The sequence below is a fragment of the Oratosquilla oratoria genome, chromosome 13 (genome assembly GCF_046742065.1).
Source record: "Oratosquilla oratoria isolate Oo_2021 chromosome 13, ASM4674206v1, whole genome shotgun sequence".
Lineage (NCBI taxonomy): Eukaryota > Metazoa > Arthropoda > Malacostraca > Stomatopoda > Squillidae > Oratosquilla > Oratosquilla oratoria.
Window position 1 is genome coordinate 37,203,123 of NC_134789.1, and position 17,500 is coordinate 37,220,622.

A 17,500-nucleotide genomic window follows, 5' to 3' on the forward strand; every position below is an offset into this window, starting at 1 on the left:
GAAACTGGTCAGGAATAAACTCAATAATCGGATCAAGACCCATGTTTCCCCCTTCCACCTTTCTCGTAATTGTCCCAATGTCTCAACACATATATGTATACATATATATGTATATATATATATGTATATATATATATATATATATATATATATATATATATATATATATATATACATATATATAGATTCACTTTGGAATCAATTCCAACCAATATAGATAATTCTTCCATGTAATTAGACGCCACTGGAAGCATCTTAGGATAACCCGTTTTTATAACGTACATTAAACAGAACAACATTTGAATGCAGGAGGAGACTTGGTTGAAGATATAGACCTGGAGCGAGCGAGCGAATAAGCGAGTGTGGGTGGTGGTTGCAGACCCTTGATCAGGACTCATAGCAAACGTGGGCGCTCTGGGGCGGTCTGGATTAATGCCATTAATACCCTTAAACACGGTGACGCACTTTAGAGGTTTGATTCAGGAAGGGAACGGACGATTTCATACGGATGATGGGGGAGACTACAGACGGGAAAAGGTCGGCTCGAGACTTCTCCTCGTCTGTCCCATAGCTGTATATTTCATACAACTGCCCTTAGCCAGAACAAGGTATGTAAGGTGCGTTACCGTGATGAAGCTGTCAGGTAGTTCCTCGCCTCCTCCTCCTACTCCTCCTCCTCCTCCTCCTCCTCCTCCTCCTCCTCCTTCTCCTCCTCTTGTGTTGTTGGCTGCTTCACTCTGATACTGAAACATCTTGATGGAGAAGCTAAATCGAGTTGTGCGAGAAACAGACTATATCATGCACGAGACTTCAACTAATTTTTCTTTTTCAATCAATGAAGAAATTCTTATTTTCCAGGCCTTGAAAATAAAAATGCGAGAGGAAATATCAACTCGTTTTGCTTGGGTGATGTGTAATTTTTTTTCCCGTTAGCCAGAATAGAATCTTTAAAGTTCATCCCCGTTCCGAAGAAGTGCTGGTGGCTTGACCTTTCAGTCCCTGTCACGCTATCACGATTCTTGTCAAATGTTGTGAATTCGAAAATCTGCACGACGACTTCGCCTACGCTATTCTAGACTTCCCTAAGTCGACAATTCAATAATATGTCTAATATTCGTCTAGGTCGAACTTCTCTTAGATTGCCATTCGGTTTCTCAATGTATGACACAAAGGTAATATGACATTTGGAAATTCGAAAAAACGAAAAAAAAAAACTGCAGACGAAGTCGTTTCTACACGAACGAACTCACTTGAGTCGTAATAGTGTGACAGCGGCTTTAACCGTCAACCAGAATAAGATGTGTAAAGCTCGTCATAACACGAAGAGTATCTTGTTTGGGAATAAAGAGCAATACTGTCTTTGTGGACAAAAATACGGCATTAAAGAGATGAAGTGGTGAAAGAGAGATTCAAAAAGAGAGAGTAGAAGTTAATCATCATTCTACTTTTGAAAGGAGATTATTTTTTAATCACAAAATAATGCTCCGTGACTCTGGGCCATAGGGACACCGAAGGGCTTGATGGAGATGACACAGTGTTGTCCTCCACTGAATAAAACCGTCTGACGTTAAAACAGAATATCATAAATTAGGACATTGAGTTTTCCCCGTGTGTTCATTTTCAATCTTCCCGTTTGTAGAGGACCTTACTTTCATAAGTGTTACTCGGGACTTATGGGATCTGAAATCCAGAAAAATTGAATAATGAATTCATAAAAGCTTTTTAAATAGCTTTAAAACCAAAATATCAGTCATAAATTGAAAATAAATCACCTAATATAGCCCGAGGTATTATTACGAAGGGAAATATAAGAAGTTTTGCACCCTCTAACCTTGTTCTCTCCAGCCATGAAAATTTTACAGGATTCCTTTATATTACCGAAGTCTTTAATATTCATATAACCCTCAAGACCTCAAGAACAGCGAGGTACCTTTGTATTGCTCCAGGGTTTCTCACGTCCACCTGTTTCCTCATCTTCCCAATTCGTCTTTCCACAATTAAAGTCACCCATCAGTTGTATTCTCACTTGAAAACTTCCCGAGACCGAAGGAAGACGCGTATATCAAAAGAAACAATATATGAGGGCGGAGGCTTTATTGAGAACGATGTTTCGTTTGTTACCGATTTTTATAGCCTCGCACTTGAAAAAGTTGTAACAAGCGAGACGTCGTACAAATACAATAGAGGCTCCGTCCTCACTTGTGGTGTTTTTTTCGATAGACTTGTCGACAACAGCCAATTTCATACATATACCATATACCAAAGGCTTTCTTCCCCCTTACACGGGAGGTAGCCAAAAGAAAAAGGCATAGAAACCACTCCCACCCATTCCATCCCCTACATACTCCACTCCCTCCACCCTCTTCCCTTCCTCTTCTTTTGGCACCTCCTGGATGACGGGTCATACCTGCATCTTGCCCACTGCATAGGATGTGTATACTCTGTCTCATGTAAACCTTGTTACATATATAATGTTCATCAAACTGGGAATGACTTAGAAACTAGAATGGCCCAACACAAATATGGCGTTAGAAATGACCAATCATTTAATACATTTTTCGTGTAAGGGACTCCAACCACTGCATAAACTAGGAAAGTTCGAACCGTTTTTGATTAGGAACATGATAGTCTAGAATCAGAAAATATACATTTTCTGGCAATTTAAATTTAAGTCGTGGTCTGTATAAAAGACGTGCGTTTACACAGATTTATACAAATTTATACAAGCAGGAATGTGAAAACGAAGAGAGGGGAGGGAAGTTTGGGACTATGGATAAGTCGTTGTTTAGAATAACACACCACTCGACCAATTTTGACCACAATTCTTGAATAAGAACGGACCCAGTGCTGTGCTACGCTTGTCTGAGTTCATTATAGAGGCTATAGAAATGTTAGTCATAACCAGTTTTCATATCTTTATTTGAAGAAATCTTACAGGTCATGCCATACCTCTTTCCGTGAGTTTTTGAGGATGAGTCGTCAAATTTTGAAATAATTTTTGGTATTTGTGGTAAAAGGAAATCATATCAAGAATCATATGGATTGATGAGAGTTGAAAAAGATGAAATTGAGTTTCTTGGATCATGATTCAACAATTCTGACGTAAAAGATTTGTTCATCTGTGTCTAGTGCAGTGGTTCCCAAAGTTTTTTTCTGCCATTTCCCCCTGCACCCAGTTCAACCATCCAGATTTCCCCCTTCATGTGTACGAGGCAAAGATTAGTTACAACACACTGTGACTATTTACTAATTTATTTTTCAAATGTACATATATACTGATAAACAGGCATTCTCTCTCTCTCTCTCTCTCTCTCTCTCTCTCTCTCTCTCTCTCTCTCAGACATGAGAAAATTCATCTGAGATTTTTTTAGTTAGTAGGTAGTGTAATTATTTCCCCCCCAGGGGGAAATTTCCCCCAGTTTGAGAACCACTGGACTCTTGAGTGTCGGCAGAAGTCAGCACACGTTCGGGCTGATTGTGGGATGACACATACGCTCGTACATATTCGTGAAGAGCTGGAGTCCGGGAACCATTGTACAGACGAAGAAAGCAAACGCTGGACTCGTCGAAAGGAATTTAATCCTACGTTTCGACACCTGAAGACGAACCCCGGACAGGGTTCGAAACGTAGGAATTAACTTATTTCGACGAGTCCGGCATTAACTTTCTTGGTCTATACACGTACATATGCACACAACGGAAAAACATAAACACACACACACACACACACACACACACACACACACACACACACACACACACACAGACACACACACACACACACACACACACACACACACACACACACACACACACACACACACACACACACACACACACACACACACACACACACACACATACAGAAAGAAAATAAGAATAAAAAAGTGACAATAGTGCAAGCAGTACCCACTACCTTGTACAAGTAATTTGTGTGTGTGTGTATGTGTGTGTGTGTGTGTGTGTGTGTGTGTGTGTGTGTGTAACCTCACAGCATTACTCACAGAGTCACGCAGCATTATTTTTGAGTTGGAGATTTAGCCTACTCGTTGAAGAATGCTGATCAACTTTAATGCCTTTTATCCTTCTTTTCTGTTGTCCTCCTTATATCTCAAATTCATTTTCATGACCTCGGCACCATAGTATCCCCAAAGATAGAAGCACATTTCAATTATCGGCGAAATAATAATTTCCACTTTAACCTCTCTGTCATGAGGTATTTTGTCCATCTTTCTTTGTCTTTCTCCTCCCTCCCTTCTCCTCCTCCTCCTCCCTCTCCTCCTCCTCCCTCTCCTCCTCCCCCCTCTCTTCCTCCCCCTCTCCTCCTCCCCCCTCTCTTCCTCCCCCTCTCCTCCTCCCCCTCTCCTCCTCCCTCTCCTCCTCCCCCTCCTCCTCCTTCTCCTCCTCCCCTCTCCTCCTCCCCTCTCCTCCTCCTCCCTCTCCTTTCCTCCCCTTCTTCCTCCTCTTCCTCCTCCTCCTCCTCCTCCTCCTCTTCTTTATGAATCTCCTCCTGGTTCCTGGTTTCATTTCCTTTGTCGTTGAGGAAGGCGTCCAAATGATATTTTCTGTCAATACTGAAATTCTAGGAAGACGCCTGCCCCACACACCTTCAGGACTTCCTCTTGCTTTGGCGAAGGAAGGAAGGAGGAAAGGCGGAAGGTGAAAAAAAAGAGAATAAGGAGGAAGAAAGGAAAGAAGGAAAGAGGTAAGGAAATGGAAGAAGGAATGAAGGAAGGAGGAAAGATGGAAGGTGAAAAAAAGAGAATAAGGAGGAAGAAAGGAAAGAAGGAAAGAGGTAAGGAAATGGAAGAAGGAATAAAGGAAGGAAGGAAGGAGGAAAGACGGAAGGTAAAAAGGGGTAAAAAAGAGAATAAGGAGGAAGAAATGAAGGGAAAAAAGAGGTAAGGAAATAGAAGAAGGAATGAAGGAAGGAGGGAAGGAAAGGAAGGAAGGAGGGAAATAAGGAGGAAGGAAAGAAAGGGAGAAAGAAAAGAAGTAAGGAAAGGAAGGAAAGAGGTAAAGGAAGGAAAGAAAGAGGTAAGGGAAGAAAGGAAAGAAGGAAAGAGTTAAGGAAAGGAAGGAAGTTAGGAAAGAAGGAAGGAAGGAAAGAAAGAAAGAGGTAAGGGAAGAAAGGAAAGAAGGAAAGAGGTAATGGAAGGAAGGAAGGAAGGAAAGAAGGAAGTTAGGAAAGAAGGAAGGAAGGAAAGAAAGGAAAGAAGGAAAGATGTCATTCTCTGCTTGATTCCAAGTTTTATTACCCTTGTCCATGTTCAAAGGAACTGTCGCCGGCTATTGAAGATGACATCAGAGTATAATTCACCAAGGTACCGTTGGACCTAAGGCGATGATTTTAAGTATACTGGTTTTTGGGCCAGTAAAGTATGAGTAAAAAATAATAAACAAATAAATAGATAGATTAATAAATAAATAGATAAAGGTCCGGAATGGATATCATCATTTGCACGGGAGAAAACGTGAGGAATTCCGAGGAGGTCGCCTAGCGAGTCAGCCGCTTCCGTTAAGCAATTCATGCCACGCTGCGGTGTTCACCACCGAAAACTACATTAGATATCTCATCACAGGTGACATACCCGTCATATGACGGTTCCTCCCCGTCCCGTCTCTTGCCTGTCCTTAGCACCTTTGTAGACGGGCTCAAATTGACATTCCTGTTCATTCTGTCTTTAGATCCAAGCTTCAAAGTAAAGCTCTCCCTCTTTCTCCATCGCCTTTTATACTACAAAGTCCCGGTAACGCGACCCAAGCGAGTTCGTTTGATTTGAAACAACTTCGATTACGATATTTTGTTTTTCGAATCGCCAAATGACAAATCACCTTTGCGTCATATATTGAGAAGCCGAATGACGAATTAAGAGAAGTTAGAGCTATATGAATATTAGATACATTATTGAATTGTAGACTTAGGGAATTCTAGAATACTGTAAGTAAAGTTGTCTTGCTTCTTTTCAATTTCACAACAGCTGTTGTTCCTCACACGATCTCAAGGAAATGACAAAACTCAGATCTTTCCTATTTACTGATTTTTGATGCTCCTGTGGTCTCGTTACCAACTACACTCCCGGACGCAAAGTTTGAGAAAAAACAAAAAAATCGAGAGGTAAGTCTCGATTCGAAGAAAGATATTCCAAGAAGAGTTTCTATCTTGGGAATTTGTTTCATTTCTAAGAATCACAGTGACAGACGTCTTCTGTAAATATGTGACCAAGGCATTTCTTTAGGCCAAAAGTTGAAGATACGTTTAGATGTCTTAAGCCGGGTCCACACTTGTTGCATTTCCACGTATCGTGTCATCTTTGCGTATCCGCCTGCTGTGTACGGATATGAATTCTACTTCCTGACAGTTTGAGATAATTATTTCTTGTCTGATTCACATTCACTGTGAAAAAGTTGTCACTTTTGATGCTGTCAGTTCCCCTTTTGAACATTAAAGACCATCAAGTCATCTCTGAGTCTACGCTTTTTAGCGAAAATAGATTCTATATCAAGTTTTCGAGACGAAGCCTAGAAAGCAGACGATAACGACGGAGAATTAGAATTTATATCTAGGTTTGGATTTCCATGGTGCTGAGCTTGAATATTCTTCATTAATAGTTGTTGTACGACACTGGATAGAATATATAAAATGATAGTGAACGAATCACGCATCGTCTGGTCGTTGAGCGAATGACGCAGAAACTAAACTGAGAAAAGCGCTTCTCACCTGCTTTAACAGAAATATCATATGCAGGACTTTAAGATAATAATTATCATGAATATACAACACACACACACACACACACACACACACACACACACACACACACACACACATATATATATATATATATATACATATATATATATATACATATATATGAATATACACACATACACACACGCACGCATGCACACACACACGACGAAATCACAGTTAGTCTCCATCCGGAGGAAGAAGAAGACGAGGAAGAAGGAAAATGTCATAGAGCCTGAAGATGTCGAAGTAAATATCGATGTCGACACTGATGAAAACTAATATACCTCTGAGCCATTGGTTCTAAGCCCGTTTTCATTACGTAGCCCACACTTATGCAATGCTGTTGATCGGTCTCCTAATGTCAGTTTAATGAACATCCAAGTAATACTGACATGTCTAGCGTGAGTTTGATTACTTGTCTCCCTGTGTATGTTTTCTTTCATCATTTCTAATCGACCTTGTTCAAAGGTTTCCGTCGGCGAAGACTTACGAAATTTACACAACAGTGAAGGAAATTGTTGAGCAAACTCATCACCTCCCCACCCACCCCACCACCACCGTCTTTACTTGAAACCTTGGGAAGATCATGGGGCTCGAGTCCTGAGAACGACTGCTCCATAGAAAACGGGAAGATGGAAACTGGAGACAAGATGACTGATTCTGCATCCGCAGCGCAGAAAAGCAGCAAGATGCATCGATCTGAAGTCGAACACATCACTCAATAAGGAATCACATTTCCAGTCATGACTATGTAGAAGAAGAATATAAAACAAAGAAATGTGATTATCAATTTCCACGAAAGTGGAGAACGACAAGGCCTCCGTGTTGTAACTTGCTACGACAACCTTAAGTCGTCTAAGAATTATGTTTCTGTTACTGAGGTAACAAATAAGATTCTTCGTTTGACAACGGTCTATTTTGCTTTCAGAAGTACCAACTATCATTAACCAAATTCATAAATCATTAATCCTCCCTCATTTGGAATGTGCTGTTCCCGAGACATTGGGAGATTAGATGGAGCTTTGCAAAGAGGTTCAGAATTTACATTAGATATAAGAAGCAAATTGTATAAAAATGTTCAAATTAATTAGAACCTACCGTATAGTTCCCGACTCGCATGAAAAGCATCGACAGACTACAGGGGATCTGGTGAAGTTACAAAATTGACATAAAATATCAGAAGAAACAAAAAAATACGAAAACCGACTAAATATTAGAACCTACAAGAAAAAAGATAATAACGATGATAATATTAATAATAGTAATAATGATAATAATGATAATGATAGTAATAATGATGATAATGATCATGAGGATAATAACACTGACAATAATAATATTAAGATAAATCGGGGGAACTTGATATATGTCTTACACTGTAATTGGGATTCGCAACATTACAATTGAGAATATCCTCACACTAAATACATACCATAAGAAACACAATGACTTCAGGCTGATAGGAGATAGCCTTAATCTCGAAGAAGGTAGAACCATTATTGCTAATCGCGTAGTTACATATACATATACCAAGGCTTTTTTCCCCCTTACAAGGGTGGTAGCTAAAATCAAAGGGCATAATTCAATTTCCACCCATATAATCCACACCTACTCCACTCTCATTCACCACCCCTCCTCCCTCCCTTCCTCATATGTTAGCTCCTCGTGGATGACGGGTCGTAAGGCGTAGAAGAGACTTCCCTAAGATGCAGTGCCATGCTACACACTTCGGAGTTTCATGATTTAGCTAAACACTCATGTAATCTACTGACATATCTACCACTAAGTTTGTTTAACTTCTTATTTGTTTGTGTGTTTATTTTTATTGTATTTTTTCTGCCTCCGGCCTTGTTATGGACCAAAAGGTCTCCTGTCTATTTCTTCTTTTAATCCGTTACAATAAGAATACATGATAGATGAATGGGAAAACCAGTTTATGGTTTGAGCTCGACTTAAGATGAACAAAGAAAAAATATCCACAACCACAATTAACGGAATGCACACATTACCATGAGAGAGAGATTGAGATAGATGAATAGATATATATATATATATATATAGATATATATATATATATATATATATATATATATATATATATATAGAGAGAGAGAGAGAGAGAGAGAGAGAGAGAGAGAGAGAAAAGTAAAGAAGATATATAGGAAGAAAAAAATAAAGAAGGTTTATAGATAGAAAGAGAGAGAGAGAGAGGGAGAGAGAAGACAATGAACAAATGGAGAGTGTAACGTGACTAGAAAGGAAACGTACGAACCAGTTGTTCAACAAAATCAACAAAGAAAATCTCCCCCAAGTTCTAATGAACTTTCTGTAGTCATTGACCTTCGGGAGAAAAAAAACAGAATGAAGAGAACAGGGAAGTCTGAAAAGGGCAGCGTATTCATAAGATCACACAAGCCCTCTAAGGAACAAAACACATTCATCTTAACATCACTCTTCTTCACTATTTTCGCACGAGGGGACGAGGGGACAGGGTCACCATGTAAGTGAGGCAGCGGGACCCTGCCGTGGATGTGCTGTGTCTTCCTGCACTGCTTCTGATTCGGGCAGTAGGCGGAAGCCAGGGATGACCCGTCATCCACAAGGAGCTAAGATGGGCGAGGGGGGACAAAATGGATGATAGATGAGTGTAGGATGGAGTGTGGGTTGAGTGGATGGATGACTTGCCTGGGTACCTCTCTTATAAAGAGGAAAGAAGAAATTCCTAATTATAAAGATAAATAGAGAGATGCTTTGCTAAAATGTATGGATCTGTTTATTATTTGCTTGATTCACATTTATTATTAGTTATATGTCAATTGATTATTATTTACTATTTACCTGTTTGTTATTTAACTATACCTATGCATTTACTTATTTATCTTATTTATTATTATTTATATTATCATATTTTTATTTATTTATTTATCTATCATTATTTTTTTCGCATCCGACCTAGTTATGGACCAAAAGGTCTCCTGTCGGCATGCTCCGCCTTTTTAACTCTTTGTTTAATTCACACATAAAAAACGTCTGTCAGTGACATTTCTTATGACAGTCGCAAACTAAGGACTTCGTTTGTCGTTTCGGAATGAATTAGTGTGCGACAGTTTTCCACATGTTCGACGCCAGGACAAGAGATTCTCCCACTCCAGACAACTTTGAGGATATCATCTTCTCGACTGTACGTGAAGGGCAGGGACAAATAATCTGAAGGACCCGTGATGAGATCGTTAGGGGAGAGAGAGAGAGAGAATGAGAAAGAGAGAGAGAGAGAGAGAGAAAGAGAGAGAGAGGAGGGGAGGAAAAGAGAGAGAGAAAGGAGGGGAGGAAGGGAGAGTAGAAAGAGAGAGGAGAGAGAGAGAGAATGAGAGAGAGAGAGTAGAAAGAGAGGAGAGGGATGAAAAGAGAGAGAGAGGAGGGGAAGAAGAGAGAGAGAGAGAGAGAGAGAGAGAGAGAGAGAGAGGGGGGATGAAAAGAGAGAGAGAGAGAGAGAGAGAGAGAGAGAGAGAGAGAGAGAGAGAGAGAGAGAGAGAGAGAGACAAAAAGGAAGATTCTCCACAAATGTAAGGACGTGATTGAAACCTTATATGGCAGAAGAGGTCGAGGGAGAGCAAGTAGAGGTAGAGTAGGTAGAGGAGGAGGAAAAAGGGAAGAAAAGAAAAGGGAAGATAAAGAAGAAAAATAGAAGAAAAGGAAAAGAAAGGCAGAGAGGAAGAAGAGTGAGAAAAGGAAGAATAGAAGAAATGGAAGAGGAAGATGAAGAACAGCACGCCTACTGGCTCTTACGAGGCTGTTTGTGTTCACCATACTAAGCTACAGTTTAGATAACAGGGCAATTAGGCGATAGAAGATGAACTAACACTACTGCTATAAATATCCTATCCAATTAGATGCCTGGCTGTCAGATCATTTATTGCAAAGGATAACATTCTATTTGTTGATTAGAGTCCAAATATTTATCTAAGCTATTTTTGAATGTTGTCATTGTGTTCATTTCAAGGACGGTGGAAGGTAACGAATTCCACACATTGACAACCCGGTTAATGAAAAAGTCCTTACTTTCAATCGAGGAAAATCTTTTACCAAATACTTTAATATCGTGACGTCTAATGAAACGTAATCTTCGACATTGATATTGTCAAGGCCTTTGAACATTTTAAAACTTCGATTAGATCTCGCAATTTCCTTTTTGAAATTGAAAATAAATTTAAACTTTTAATCTTTCTTCACACGACAGTATATTTTTAGTTAGTCTTTATTGGACTCTTTCTAGTTTGCTAATATATTTCTGGTAGTATGGGGACCAAAGTCACAGTATTCAAGATGGGGACGGACGAAGGAGTTACAGAGTTAGCAATATCTTTTCTGATTTATTTTCGAAGACTTGTCTGATAAAGCCAACCAATTTATTTGCTCTTATAACAACTTCTGAGCAATGTTGACTTATTTACTGAATCCAATATTTCGGCATTCATTTGGTATTGGACGTGATTATTGTTACTTCCAATGTACATGACTTTACATTTGTTAACGTTAAATTTCATTTGCCATTTCTAGCCCAACTTGATAATCTGTCTAGATCGGATTACAGAGTTTCTTTCTCTTTGGTAGTTGTTGCTTTACCGGTAATTTTTGTCATCAGCAAATTTTGATACTTTAAAAAGGATGCCATTACTTAAATCATTTACATATATTAAGAACATAACGGGTCCCAAAACTGATCCCTGCGGTACGCCACTTTTAACGTCGAGCCAGCTAGATGAAAGCCCGTTAATCACAACTCAGTTTTTGCTCAGAGAGCCAGTCTTTAATCCAGCTGTGGATGCTACCAGAAATACTTTTTGTTTTTAATTTGTTGAGCGATCGTTTATGTGGAACTTTATCGAATGCCTTCTGAAAATCTAGATAAATTATATCAACAGATCTACATTTGTCGTATTTGTTAAAGACGTCATGAAAGAAGTCGAGGAGATTAGTTAGACATGAACGTTTACTACGGAAGCCAAATTGCCAATCTTTCATAATTTTGCTTTCTTCTAAAAATTTCACCACACTGTCGCGAATGATGGTCTCTAACAGTTTACACACAATCGAAGTCAGGCTAATCGGTCTGAAAGGAGGAGGAGGAGGAGAAGGAGGTGAGATGAAAGAAGAGGAGGAGGAGGAGGAGAAGGAGGTGAGGTGGAAGAGGAGAGGGAGGAGGTGAGGTGGAAGAGGAGGAGGAGAACAAGACACCAATCGACTTCAATTTCACACTGATGAATCGTCGTCATCATCATCATCATCACCACCATCACCATTTTCATCTTCATCATCATCATCACCATCATCATCTTCATCTTCTTCATCGTCTTCATCATGATCTCAATTCTAATTTTAATCTTGATCTTAATCTTCATTTTCATCTTCGGTTTCACTGAATAAGATCGTCGAGCGATGTATAGCGTCGTTCTCAGCGAACTTACTCAAGGACTACGACTTCGGATTGTCCTTTTCGTGGATTGCGTCATCGATCTCACCGTCTGGGGGTCTTCGGAAGCTTTGTCCTTAATAAAAAAAAAAAAAAAAAAAAAAAAAAAAAATATAATAATAATAATAATAATGATAATAATAATAATAATAATGATAAAAAAAAGGTCTCTTTCTTCTCGAATTTTTTCATCGTTTTCTTTTTTCTTCTTGATTTTTTCCTCTTCTTCATTTTCATCTTCCTCTTTGTGTTCGTTTCACCTCGAAATCTTTTCCATTGCCGAAGGCGTCTTCGTCGGTTTTTATACCCAGTCTTCGAAGTCTCCTCTTTTTAAATTCTTCCTGACGGACCTCAAAACTTTTTGAAGATGTCTACATCGACATCTGAACGCGGTGTTTCAGCTTGTTAGAGGTGGATCTCCTGACCTGGACCTGGTTCTCAGGGTCCGGACCGCGAGGTGAACCAGAGGTCGCTCTACCCATTACAATGCGCCCACCCCCCCCCCCTTTTTTTTTTTTTTTTTTTTTGTTTTTTTGTTTTTGTGGAACCCCATGCAAATGCTCAAGACTCTTTCAAGAAACCTCAACGACCACTGATGGTCATCTGAGGAACGGCAGGCGATTTCATTCAGCTGAAGGGAAGACACCACACACGCTGAAGTGACTGAAAGACTGTCTTGACTGAAGTTTTTCACCACTATAAAGTAATTTACTGAATTCTGTTTGGTTGACGTCAGATGATTTTATTCAATTTAGGCCAGGGCCTCGTGGGAAAAAGGTAAAAATATCGAAATAAAAAAAGAGAGAAAAAAAAAGTGTTAAGAAAAAAGTCATAATTTATTTTCAAGAAAAACAAATTGTAGAGTAAAAGCTCTCAAATTGTCTGACAAATTTCTTACCGAAAACGAAACATCAAAGCCTCTTCTGGCAGTCGAATTTATTCATCTCTGTTATACCCCATCAGTTCCAAAGGGATTACGAAGGATTAGATTAGATTTACTCTGAACAAACGGGTGATGGATGGGATGAGTGACTGGGCAGATTCCATGACTGGCTACCTCCAGTATAGATAGACGGGTAGATAGATAGATAGATAGGTAGATCGACAGATACATACATACATAGATGGATGGATAGATAGGTAGATGAATATATAGATGAGTAAACAGAAAGATAGGTAGATATATGAATAAATGGATAGATAGGTAGGTAGGTAGGTGGATATAGACAGATAGATAAATAGGTAGATAGGTAGATGAATAGATATATTTCAACCCTTTAAAGTCTCTACAAAGATGTTAACAAACACTGATCACGTTTTCCTTTTATTTCTTCGTCGATCAAAGTCCCTCTCTATTGAATATAATAGCATTGCGTTAGCCAGAATAAATTGGTTAAGATCTTAAACCTATGGCCACATTGACAGTCCAAGATTTTAATGAAATAACCCAACTCTGGCCAGAACAAAAGTTCAAAAGTGAAGAGGTTAACGATAAATTTAACAAAATCCAGAGAACTACAGTGGTGAAGATATTGATCAAGACAACAGTGAAGTCTCGTCTATTAAAATTGTAGTTAAATGTTCTGTCTGTTCTTTCCTAGTTAAGTTAACAAACACGTAAATTAACCATTGCTGGGTTATTTTTATTGAACTCGTTAACACATGGTTATTGGTAATGGCCCCTTTTATTATATATATATATATATATATATATATATATATATATATATATATATATATATATATATATATATATATTCATCTTTTTCAACCATATTAATTTTTCACTTTAATTCCATGCCATCACGATTGAGACTGACAAGGAGCTCGACGTAGGCATATACGGAAACTGATACGTAGTCAAGCCAAGGACTCGAACCCAGCTGAGACGTAACAAGTGAACAGTGACTTAAACCATTGCGCTATATATAATTTTTCACAGACTTTTCTTCCTTTTCCATAAGATCCTGCGAAAGCAGAAGGACTGAGCTTGAAGTTCCTGGTACTTATTGAAATTAGGTCTCCTGCAACGCCTTCAAAATGCCCTAACTCCACATCAACTGTTGACGCTTTGCAGGGGAGTTGTATTTCTTCTTGTTTGGTGTGCATTTCTCACCTTTGGCGTGGCTCGCCTTATTCCCAAGGTGATGACGATTCCAAAGCTCTACACGTTATCATCAATACCATCATCATCATCATCATCATCATCATCATCATCATCATCATCATCATCGTCGTCGTCGAAGTCCTCCTCATCATCATCATCATCATCATTGTCGTCATCATGGTACTATATGATTTTATTTTCTCACAATAAAATGATAGGATGAGTTAAAAAAGAAATAAGATGAGAAAACAAAAATGTATTCACATGTCTTTATAAACAGCATTATTGAGAGGCATTCTCCCAATTCGTTGTCTTATTTGTTCTTCAGGATTATAGAAATATGTTTGTAAGCAGGACGGGAGGGTTCCTAATTGGTTCCCAGTAGCACCAATTAATTTGTAAACAATTCCGTGGACTCTGTAATTAAAAATTCCTCTTAATATTGTTGCATCTTGTTGCATTATTATTTATATTATTATAATTTTATTTTATTTTATATATATTTTTTATCATTTATGTATATTTTTTTCGCATCCGACCTAGTTATGGATCAAAAGGTTTCCTGTCGGCATTCTCCGCCTTTGTAATCATCTACTTTCGTAGAGCACTGTTGAACCTTCTAATATTGCCTCTGAAATATTTCGACTTTGGTGTAGTGTAGAGATCAGATAGCTCTTGAGGTAACTCAGGTATATTTGTAATTCTAATCACTTTTGATTTACAACAAATTCCAAAATTGGGATTGTTAAGCGTCCCTCCTGTTTGTTCTCCAAGAAACATCAAAGCATTGCAGTGTCGACAATGTACTTCCATAAGACCGCAACTATGAAGTGCAACGTCAACAGCAACCTGTAGAAATCCATCTATGTCACGCTGCCGAGCCATATTGATAGTCCGTCGTTGATTCATTTGATGTACTCTTCTGTGCTGTGCTGCATCCTGTCGTTGTATCCTCTCACGCTGTTCTTGAGACAGTTGTTCCCTTGCACTGCGATGTCGAATTGCATCTCCTACCAATATCTGTCCTCGACGCTTCTGTAACTGCGCAAGGCGAAGCTCACGACGGCATTCAGTGTTACTCCTATGTCGTTCTTCCCTCTGCTCTTTGGTTTGCCTGGCTCGTCTCACCTGTTGAGCCAGTCTTGCATTTACTCTTCTGTTTTCTTCCATGATAATCAAATACCAAATAGTTGAAAAGTAGAAAGTTAGCGAGCGTATTTGATAGGTGTTCACCAGGCAAATACTGAGTACAGACTGACAACCGACGAATAACTTTCATTAACATTTGCATAGATCGTGATTATTATCGTCGGGCACTTCCGTTGTTGTTTTTAGAATTTTCTATTTGTGCGAAAAACAATTCCAGTAAAATTATTCAAATACTAAGAAGTTCTAGAATTAATGCTTTCCTTTGCTAAGTTGAATAAAACTACTTCGATTCCTTTGCAACGACGTGACGTCATGTCGGACGCGCTGAAAGGACGTGACGTCATGTCGTGTTCATCCAATGCAATAATAACGTTTTCGTGAATATAAATAATCTACTTCTCGCGTTCAAACGCTCTGTCATCTTTTTTTATTTCTAAGGCCATCACCTGTGAATTAGGAACATTTTATTCAACGTGTTTGAAATAGTGACAGAGTTTATTTTCTTAATTTATTATTATCATTTTTCCGCATCTGGGGGCTTGGCCCTTTGGGCGAGCTCGCTTCGCTCGCAGCCAATCAGTCGTCTCCGTTCCCGTGACGTCACCGCTCTCGGCCAATCAGTCGTCTCCGATCCCGTGACGTCACCACTCTCGCTTCGCTCACATCCAGTCTGTTGTCTCTATTGCCGTGACGTCACCAAACTCGGCCAAACAGTTGTCAGCAATTTTGGAAAGCTTCGGACAGACGGACAGCTCTCTTATGTATATATATATATATATATATATATATATATATATATATATATATACATATATATATATATATATATATATATATATATATATATTATATATATATATATATATATATATATTATATATATATATATATATATGTATATATATATATATATATATATATATATTATCAATATTGTTTATTCATTGATTTATTTATTATTTATTTACTTATTTTTCTTTATCTTAATGATGGATAGTCTTCATTCTTTTCTTATCCGCTGCAATGCTGCGTCTATCTCGTTCCTCTTGTATCCCTCTAGGTTATTGTTTTTTCTGAATTTAGTCAATATCCTCTCCCTCTTCTTAGAAGACCACGCAGTTCTATATTTCCTGAAACAAACACTTCCAGTCGTAATAGTTTTTTCATATAATTTCTAACACAATAACAATTTAGCTTGAATTTTCTTTCAAGATTCATGGACATTGATTGTCAGGTCCTGGTATCTTATCAACTTTTGAAATATTCTGTACATCTTTCAATATTTTCTTTGACCTTATTGAAGGAAATATGTTTTCTTCCTCGTTTAACCATCATATGGCATAGGCAAGGCATTACTTTGAGCTATTTCCTTTGATAAAATAGAGGTAAAATTGGTGTTACAAATATCACGCAATCGTTTGGTTGAATATCAAAATTGTCCGTTGGCAGATATTATTGGAACAATATGATTCCCGATACCTTTTCGTGTGTAATGAAAAAAATATATATATTTTTGTGTTATTGTCTTGGAATTTATAAACACTTTTTTCACTTCAAACTATCATTTTGTTTTTCCTAATCGTAATTCTCAAACATCTTCGAGGTATCCTATAAATTTGATTATTTTTAGGAGACTGGAAGTGCTTTGATTTTCTTATAAGCCTGTCTCTTACAACAACATTTCCCTTTCTTTTTCTATATCAAACGCTATTTTGAATGATACTTATTACAAGAACGTCCTTTTTTTAAAAGGAATGTAACCATAGGTCATCTTTCTTAGTAAACGTGGCTTAAAATATTTCCCTTTATTTTAACCTTCACTTGTTTTCCGTATATATAAGCTTCAACTTCGGAGCTGAGGTATATATTTTCAGAATTTACTAATCTTTGAACAGGAAGAAAGACGTCTCGGCTCTAAATAGAATATTCTAAAAAGAAAACGATTAAATTGTCTTTGTCATAGCGTGAAAGATTCTCTATTTTTTCTGACATGTTTTGACATATTCGAACGCAGTTAATT

General features: G+C 38.2%; 1 protein-coding gene across 5 annotated transcripts in view; it reads right to left on the reverse strand.

The window, feature by feature from the left end:
- LOC143032384 (uncharacterized) overlaps nucleotides 1-17,500 on the reverse strand; it is a 225,827-nt gene that overhangs the window by 173,739 nt on the left and 34,588 nt on the right. Inside the window, exon 2 of one of the 5 annotated variants that reach the window (XM_076197061.1) lies at nucleotides 7,853-7,900. The exons of the other annotated variants lie outside the window; for them this stretch is intronic. The gene's annotated coding sequence lies outside the window, so the exon portion shown is untranslated. The remainder of the gene's footprint in view (nucleotides 1-7,852; nucleotides 7,901-17,500) is intronic. 5 annotated transcript variants of the gene reach the window in all.